The sequence below is a fragment of the Ixodes scapularis genome, unplaced genomic scaffold, assembly GCF_016920785.2.
Source record: "Ixodes scapularis isolate PalLabHiFi unplaced genomic scaffold, ASM1692078v2 PGA_scaffold4__175_contigs__length_147842914, whole genome shotgun sequence".
Classification (NCBI taxonomy): Eukaryota; Metazoa; Arthropoda; class Arachnida; order Ixodida; family Ixodidae; genus Ixodes; species Ixodes scapularis.
The window spans coordinates 39,530,839-39,539,370 of record NW_024609879.1 but is presented as its reverse complement, the minus strand read 5'-3'; the positions used below and the strand labels follow the sequence as shown (position 1 = coordinate 39,539,370).

General features: G+C 45.9%; 1 pseudogene; it reads left to right on the top strand.

Annotated features, from left to right (window-relative positions):
• Nucleotides 1–1,892: 1,892 nt before the first annotated feature.
• On the top strand, nt 1,893–2,899 carry LOC120843357 (annotated as a pseudogene).
• The last annotated feature ends 5,633 nt before the right edge of the window (nt 2,900–8,532 follow it).

Below are 8,532 nucleotides of genomic sequence, written 5' to 3'. Positions count from 1 at the left end.
CAGAAGCAGCAAGGAGTTGCTACAAGGAAGTTTGCAGAAGCACTCCTCAACCGGGGCAGCCTTAGTGACTTTAAAGCAGCTTTGCTGCAAATGACAGGCAAGACAACAAAGAACACAAAGTTTGGCCCTGCACTGGATGTGGCACCGCTGGCGTACCAGCAGCCTGTCTTCCCCCATGGACTCTCGTTCATCACAAATATCCCCCAGCACAAAAGCCATCCCTATCCAGCTCCACAAGATTGTCAGTTCTGGGGAAGTGAACCGTAAGACATTTTTATTCCGTTCCTAGAAGACAAGATTCTTAAGGTAATGATACAGATCGTTATTGTATATGTCACTATACAGCAAGTAATTGCATGACATCCCATTGACGTGCAGTCGTAATGTCTGCCACAGCTGTGTGTGCACGGAAAACTATAGAGGCAAATTTCTGCTTGCCGCATGATATGCTCACTGGTAATATTGTTTTTATGTTACAGTTTTAGGGAGGGGGCGTGGGGGGCTATGTGTTTGTTTTAATGTTGTTGCACTTGAGCATGCACACTTCAGCACAGTGGAATTCTTGAATGGACTCATCTCAACATCACATTTAACACAGATGGCAGTCCCTTGTATAAGTCATCAAGAGTTTCACTGTGGCCAATCCATTTCATTGTCAATGAACTGCCACCAAGTGCAGAATTTAACCACCGCATCTTAAGAGCTCTATGGTTTGGTTCGAGTCACACAGAGCCTCTTCATGAGCAAGTTTGTCGAAGAGGTCACGTTGCTAGACTCGCTAACTTGGGAGCACAACTCTGTCGTCCTGTCGACCAAGGTCCATGCCCTTTGTTGCTGCTTTGATGCACCCACACGCACCTAGGTTCAAAACTATGTGCAATTCAATGGGTACTTTGGGTGCCCCTGGTGTTTGGCAAGCGGAGAGCACCTGGAGGGTAGGACTCTTTTCACTTTCAATAAAAAAGATGTAGAAAACCAAGCAACCCGTTACTTTTTTTAAACCTGTTGTTAGGCCACAAGGCCAATTAAAAGATAGCACCCAAGCAAGTGTGTCGGCAGGGCCCCAATGAATCTCCAATAAAAATAGTCTCAAATAAGCAGTTTTTCAATAGTTTCAGAAACAACTACTTTGAGCACGTACATCTTCAAAAATGAAACAAAACAAAAATAGAGAGTATAACAAACAAAGGCGGCACTACTGTTTCTAGTACTGTAGCACGGTGCTTCAAACAAGTTTTTTACTCAGTGTAGCTCCCATGAAATCATGCTAGATATGCACAAAAAAAAAAGTACTTCTTGCTTTTTTTTTTGCATTTAGCAAACACTTGTTCGTTCACAGGAACCTAATCTGAGGATGCCTTACCTCCCAGCTGTCGAATAAGTGCTTTGTAATGCCCTTCCCCACCGCCCTGAGAGCTCCTCCAGTAGGCCACGTAGTGTTGCACATCGCTATAGTCGCAAATACTCTGGGGGTTGAGGTTTCTGATTAGTGTCATGGGCATGATCGCCTTGACGTTATCCTCCACGTAATGCACGAGCCCAAACATCATTAGCTCTGCACTTAAGCTGCAAAGTCACTCTGAAAAGAAAGAGGTACCGTAGGGAGCAGTGTGAGGTCCGTGAGGTAGTTTCAGAAGCTCTTTAATTAGCAACACTGCCCATGGGTTACATAGTGGGCTCCCGAATTTTGAAAGCCAAAAAAAAATAATTAAAAAATTAAACAGAAAATAAAACCTGTATTAAATGCACCTACAGATGTCAGTTTAACTTATACTGACAGAAATAATTTGTTAGTTCGCTATTCAATTTTGAGCCACGAATACCCCCAAATGGATGGATTATGTTGGCTATTCGCTCGAGAGTAAACAGCGGCGGAGGTACGTTTTGAAGCCATGTCAGGTGAGACTCGCGTCTTTGCGGCTGTGCAAATAAGATTGCACACAGAGTCATACTTCAGTTATCTCTGATCAGCCGCAGAAACTTCTAAGGAAGAAGTATTTAGAACCTATTGACCCTTTCAATGTTCCGTCCTCAACACGGCACTAGTGAGAGATCTTAGCCCATAGACCTGACAAGACTTTGCATGAAAACTCAGGTGCGAGCGCAGATCACTGTACCAAGAGTTCAAGAAATGTGATTGGTGCAGCAACCTCAGAAACAAGCGAAGACGTACCTTGTACAGGTTCGTCTGAAGATGGCTTTCTGTTTGGAGAGGCTGGCGACGACGTTCATGACAGAGAGCATGACAGAGAGCACGACGAGTTGGAAGAAGACCTGCTCGATGAAGTCCCTCAGGACGACTCCTATGATGGCCTGCTCAATGTTGCTTCTCAGAGCGACTGAATTCCAGATGCCGTGCAGAACGTCACCTACTGCTTCGGAAACTTACGGCACTCCTTTCTTCTCACATCTAACATCAGAAAGGCAGAGGTTTCGGCTATGGTGCTGACCTACATCACGTCCGAAAATCTTGTGTGGAGCAACCTAGACAACCTACTACAAATGATGCACAGAATATGCAGAATGAAGGTGCTTCCCCGCACAAAGTATCTGTTTCGTAAGCTGTTGGCCTCAAAGCTGGAGCGTGTAACATACTATTACAGTGAGTACTACGAAGGCTTTCTACTAACACCAGAAGACAACACTTCCACGATTGAGTGTCCAACTTGTCAAGAGCGTACCCCCATCTAGGTGCTCCAAAGCAAGGTGTGCTTCTTCACAATTCTCGATATGTCTCATCAAGTGCTTCAAGTTTATCACCAAAACATTGGGTAAGTTGTTCAACAACCCGGAGAAGCTGAACAGCAATCCCAAAGAGTCAATATCTGACATAACTGATGGAAGTGTTTACAGAAAGCTGAAAGCCAGTGGCACACTTGACAATATTTCACACAGATGAAAGTCCCATCTTAAAGGCGTCAAAAACCTCTGTTTGGCTTTGCAGTTCGTGATCAACGAAGTGCCTGCTTCTGACCGCTTCTCAACCAGTGGTGTTGCTGGCATCTGGCTTGGAACAAAGCACCCAAACATGTCACTTTTCGTAAAGAAGTTCGTTGAGCATCTCTCAAGCATAGGTTCCATAACTTGGCAAGTGAACTTAACAACAGTGTCATCCAAGGTCTATGCTATGTGTTGCTGCACTGATGCTTTAACATAGGCAGCAGTTTAAAATCAAGTCCAATTCAACAGATACTTTGGTTGTCCATGGTGCATGGCTGCTGGTGAACACATCGAAGGTAATACTCATATTATGCATACAACATTAGGAGCATTGCATCCAGCATGTTGTATTTGTTACTTTTATTATGTATGCTTGCATGCTTAGCTGCTCTTGCTACAACAGCTACACTATTTGTGCCAGGTGCCATGAGGTTTCCATGGAACATTCGAGTGAAGCACAGACCCACGAGCTTGTTCTGCGGGACATGGAGTTTGCAGTAACATATGAAACAGTGAATGGCCATAAGGGACCTTCTCCGTTGATCAATCTAGAGAACTATGATGTGACGTCCGGCCAGGCATGTGAGTACATGCACTCAGTTCTCCCTGGCGTCGCCAAGCAGCTGACGGAACACTTCTTGGATTCTACCAACTCTGCTGAAAGGATTGATATTGGTAAAACTCGAGATGTCTGTTGGGGAGGAGACTGAACGGTGGCACTGACTAGCGACCTCCGTCGGAATTATTCTGTGTGGATAACAATCCCGCCGCTAGCATTCGTGCAGCCATGGAAGACGAAGACGCAAGGCTCGTGAAAGATATATGCATAATATTTCTCTGCTCAAAAAGCATCTGCGTAGGGGTAGCATAGGGGTAGCATAGTCCCTGCTTGTCTCACCTTGTGTTAACTGTCACCCATTTCTCCTTGGAAGCAAAAACCAACCCATGTGTAGCCGCTTGCGATCGGCCACGTCACTCCGGCAAAGCATGCCAGGTTGTGCGTGACTGAGGCAATGTGGCAATGTTTGTGCGCTTTCTAGGTCAGAGAAACCAATTGCTTTTCAGTGTCCGTGTCACTAGCAACAATCATAACCCACATCTGCAAGAGCAAGAAGTGCCTCTTTGAAGACTAGGACATACTCAACTGTGATCACGTAATCGAGTGCAGCATTGCCTTGGAGCCGAGGGCTGACAGCGTCCGCATCGTCGGACACGTGCTGCAATCCTCTGCGCTGCACAGCACAGAGGATTGCAGAGAGACAGACGCACACAGTGCATCTGTCTCTCAGAAAAGGACAGATTCTCTCTCCCTGCTGCACATGCCCTGCAGGGTAAGAATGCAAGCTCCCACTGCAGGTGTTGGTGTAAGCAAATTTGCATTTACCTCGTTTCGAATTTCCAATCTGGAGGTACTACCTTTTTTTCATTTTGCGGAAGGGGTCAGCTGATAAATCACGCTTTCTTAGACGACATCAGTCCCTTCAGAGTTATCTATTTATCTGCAAGGTAGTTTCATCATAAAGTATTGCACTGCCTAGCCATTAGGTAGTAAAGATGAATCGATTTAAGTGAGGAAATCTATCAGGTGTTGTAGAGGTACTGTAGAATTAAAGAAATATAACAGAGTTGCGCTTGTGTCACTCCCAGAAAGTCAAGCAAATGCAAGCACTACATTGCAGCCCTACTGAAAACTAACAGGATGCAAGGGCTTCCACGGTCGTCAGGCAGGCTTGCCGCAGGTTCGGGGCCAGCATGCTAAAGATATTGTCAAGACTAAGTATGCACCGATGTCTCTTATGGAGATCGCCTTCTGCCCGAAGGTGAGTGCTGTGCGCAGCGACTATGTGCACATTAAGTCCCGCTGTCTTCAAATGCCAGTGCAGATGTATAACATTTGTACTTTCCATGTAAGTAGATAGGAACTTGTTTAAGAATGGTGGCAGCCTTCAATAGTGTGTGCATGCTGTTATAAAACGTGCAGTGCTAGTAGGATGGACGACGCATGATTGCCGTGCAGAGTCCAGTTACGTTTAGCCTGAGGCCAGAACGAGCCCAGCCAGCTGGCAGCAGCCCGGACTGGCACTTGAAAAGTATGCCTGAAACTGGGACTTGGCTGCCATTTTGAGGGCTATGCAAACAGTTAGCCACTGAAGTTCCAGGGAAAATCGTGAGTAGCTGGAAACAAGTCGCTCACAACAAAAGGGACCTTCATTCATACCAAGGGCAGAAAAATAGCCCTGCAGATCGCTTCCCGATGTTTCCTTGTCCACCTTTATTGCAAACCTGTCTCTGACAACATCGGGGCTAGGTAAAAGGAACAATGCCAGTCAGACTGCATACTGGACCATGCAACTACCCCGACTGTTATTCCAGCCCAGTCTGTTCTGTCCCAGCCACATTCAAGTTGAGGGTAGAATGTGGGGTGGGGTTCGGTTGCTCGGAGACACCTCTAGGTACCCTAACCAGAGACCCCTTTGGACACCACCGACTTGTCTCCAGAAATGTTGGTGAGCAACTTCTGCTGTCTTGGCAGCCAGCACCCAGTTCTGGTATGGGCCTCTTTCCAAGAGCCTTGTCCCGGCTGCTGGTCTCTTAGTGTTCCATACAGACAAATCACAGATAGCCACCTGCATTAGGGTCGTAGTGGATAGTCCATTTTAATATTTTTTAAGACTGGTTTAAATTTTGTGCTAAACCCCAACCAGTGACTGCAGCGACACATAGCAAAAATAATTTCCTAAAATGCGCATTTCTTGGAAAACATTTTCGGAGTAATTAAATTTACAAAACCAAGCAAACAGGCTCCCTTTCTGACGAAAGATGCCAGCTTGACGTAGCCAATTGGCTGGCTACATGTGTACCTGTCAACTGCGGCCGCAGGTGGGTGTCGTCTGCTAGCCACTGCACCCTGCGCATGTAAAGTGTATTCCGCCGCTGAATGGCAGTCATGTTGATAAAGCGTTGCCATTGTTTTTTTTTTTGTTTTTTTCTTTTTTTCACATTTTTTCAGAAACCTTATGTGTATTTTTCCAACCCTCATAGCTAATTTTTTTTTAAGAATGGAAGTGGTAGAGTCCTACTTTTTTATTTTGGTTTTAAAAGAGATTTCTTACACCTCTGACCAATCTCAATCTCTGATGCCATTAGCCATACGAGTTTAATATTAATCTAGATGGGGGGGGGGGGGGGGTCTGCGGCTTGTCGAACTAAAACATGATGTGCTAAAGTTTGGTGGATTACTCCTTGTTTTCTGGATCTCAAGAATCACAGGGGTGAACAATACAACTTAAATTAAATGTGGCTGCAAACCACTCAGTTCAAGCAACCTGCCCTTTCTGCTGTCAAGCCTGGTGTCCTGGACAGACTTATGGAAGGCCTTCGGCACATCTGTCATGTCGCAATTCACGACATTAAGAGAGCACCAAAAAGTAAATCTCAGTTTTTTAAGGGCTTTTCTCCTAATCTTTCTTGTTGGAACACACCTAAACTCAGTACAAGGTGTAGTCACACGTTTTTCTATTCAATGATGCACTGTTCCGCAATGGTACCATGGTAGGTTAATGTCCACCAGTATACTCTTATAACTCCTGTGTCACATCTTATGAGCCCTATTTCAAAACAACAGGTGCCGGCACTTCCAACAGTTGTGCCTCGACACCGAAGCCTGCTTGAAGCGCTTCAGGACCTGCCTGAGGAGGAGACCGAAAACCTGCTGAGAAACTCAAGCGCATAATGGCGCGAGAGGCTATTGTGGAAACTGAGTGCCTGAAAAGGGCACAGACCTCATCATCTGACTGGATGCTGTACAAGAGGGGCATGGCCACCGCATTCATATGCCATGGCTTCTTTACCCGTGCTAAGTCACTGAAGACACAATCATGGCTGCACAACCTGAAAGGACTACTTGACAAGGTGTTGCAAGTCAGCACATTTAAGTCAACGTCAATGAAGAGGGGGCAGCAAGAGGAAACTGCGGAAGAGGGGCATCTATCAATGCTATTAAAGAAAGGATATCATCCTAGGATTGAGAACAGTGAGCTCATAATATACGAGCAAATGCCCATTACGGCGAGTTCGCCCGATGGGTTCGTGGTGTTCAAGTGTGAATGTTGCCAGGGAAAGCGGGTGCTTCTGGAAGTTAAATGCTGCTTCAAGACAGCTGGATTCCACTTGGAAGTTAGTAGTTGTTGGGGTGACCGCCCCTAATCCAAGCAGCAAGACAACCAAGTTCGATCCTCCGGTTCTCTCATGCGACAATCCTCTTTCTATGAGCACATTTGAGCTCCTCTCAAAAAGCCCTAAGTTTGCTTTGACCCTTCCAACCGAGAAAGTGGATAAGCTAGCGTCAGTATACCAGGTGGCAGCGTCAATACCGGAAACTCAATGCCAGGACTTCCTCGGCTCAGCAGTATGTGCTGTGTGGTTCCATCCCCTCCTCAACCAGGCAAGCTTTCTATTCGTGCAGCGGTTGAAGAGTTGCGCCAGAGACACTTGAATTGACTCGAGGCCAACAAGGCTGGAATTATTGTTGTTTTGGAAGAGGGAATGCATGGGGGTAAGGCACAAACGCCGACCGATTTTTTTGGCCGCTGATAATTCGGACTTGTTTTAATTTCGGACCTAAAGAGGAACACTGATCTTCACGGTAGAAATAGTACATATTCAGAACCAATTTTTCGTATGATCCGAAGTCCGAAAGCTGGATTTTACGTACACATTAGGCAGCGCTACCGGGAAAAATCCCCTGACGAAGCACCATTTTGAATTCTAGGTTGATTTGGATTGGCAGCGCTTAGTAGCAGCGCTACTAGGCCGCTGCTAAGTCAAGCCGCCATCATCATCACTATATTGCTTTGTTGCTAGGTAGCACAAGATACCACCCGTTGCGATAAATCTATCATCATCATCATCACTATTTTTCTTGTAGCATTTGCAACCTTGCACTAACGGATTCCCTTTCGTCCCCGCCATTCGTCACGTCCGCGGTGGTGCGGTGGCCACTTTTGTGCGCAGAGAATATCTCGTCTTTAACACTACGTGGTTTGGAGACTTCGAGTGCCATGGCCCCACCCCTTCATCCAATGCTGCCAAACGTTTCGAAGGAGCGGCAATTATCAAACTCATCAAGAACAGACGTATGCAAGCCGACGATGCAAAGGAATGTAAGTTGATGAAGCAGACGCTTTCTGGGTATGTCAAGAACAAGGCCAAGTTATTGTCCACTTTTGAAGGCTCTCACAGCAAGGATCAGAAAAATGACAAAAAGGAGAGCATCTGGAACTGGAAGAGGCTTTGCAACTGTGGCCGAGAGGAGTGCTCTCAAAGAAAATTCCAGTTTCGGGTGACACATATACAGAAAGCAGAGACTTTTGCATTGAGGATGAATGTGGAGAACTTCAAGTTCACACATGGATGGCTCCGCAGTTTCAAGAGAAACAGGGTATCATTCAAGAAAGTATGCGGGAAAGTGACGACATTAATCCTGCCAAAGTCACCGACTACCGCTTGAATAAGATGAGACTGTTGTTGTAAGAGAATGCACCTCAAGATATCTTCAACTGCAATGAGACAGGGGTATTCTACACAGTGCTG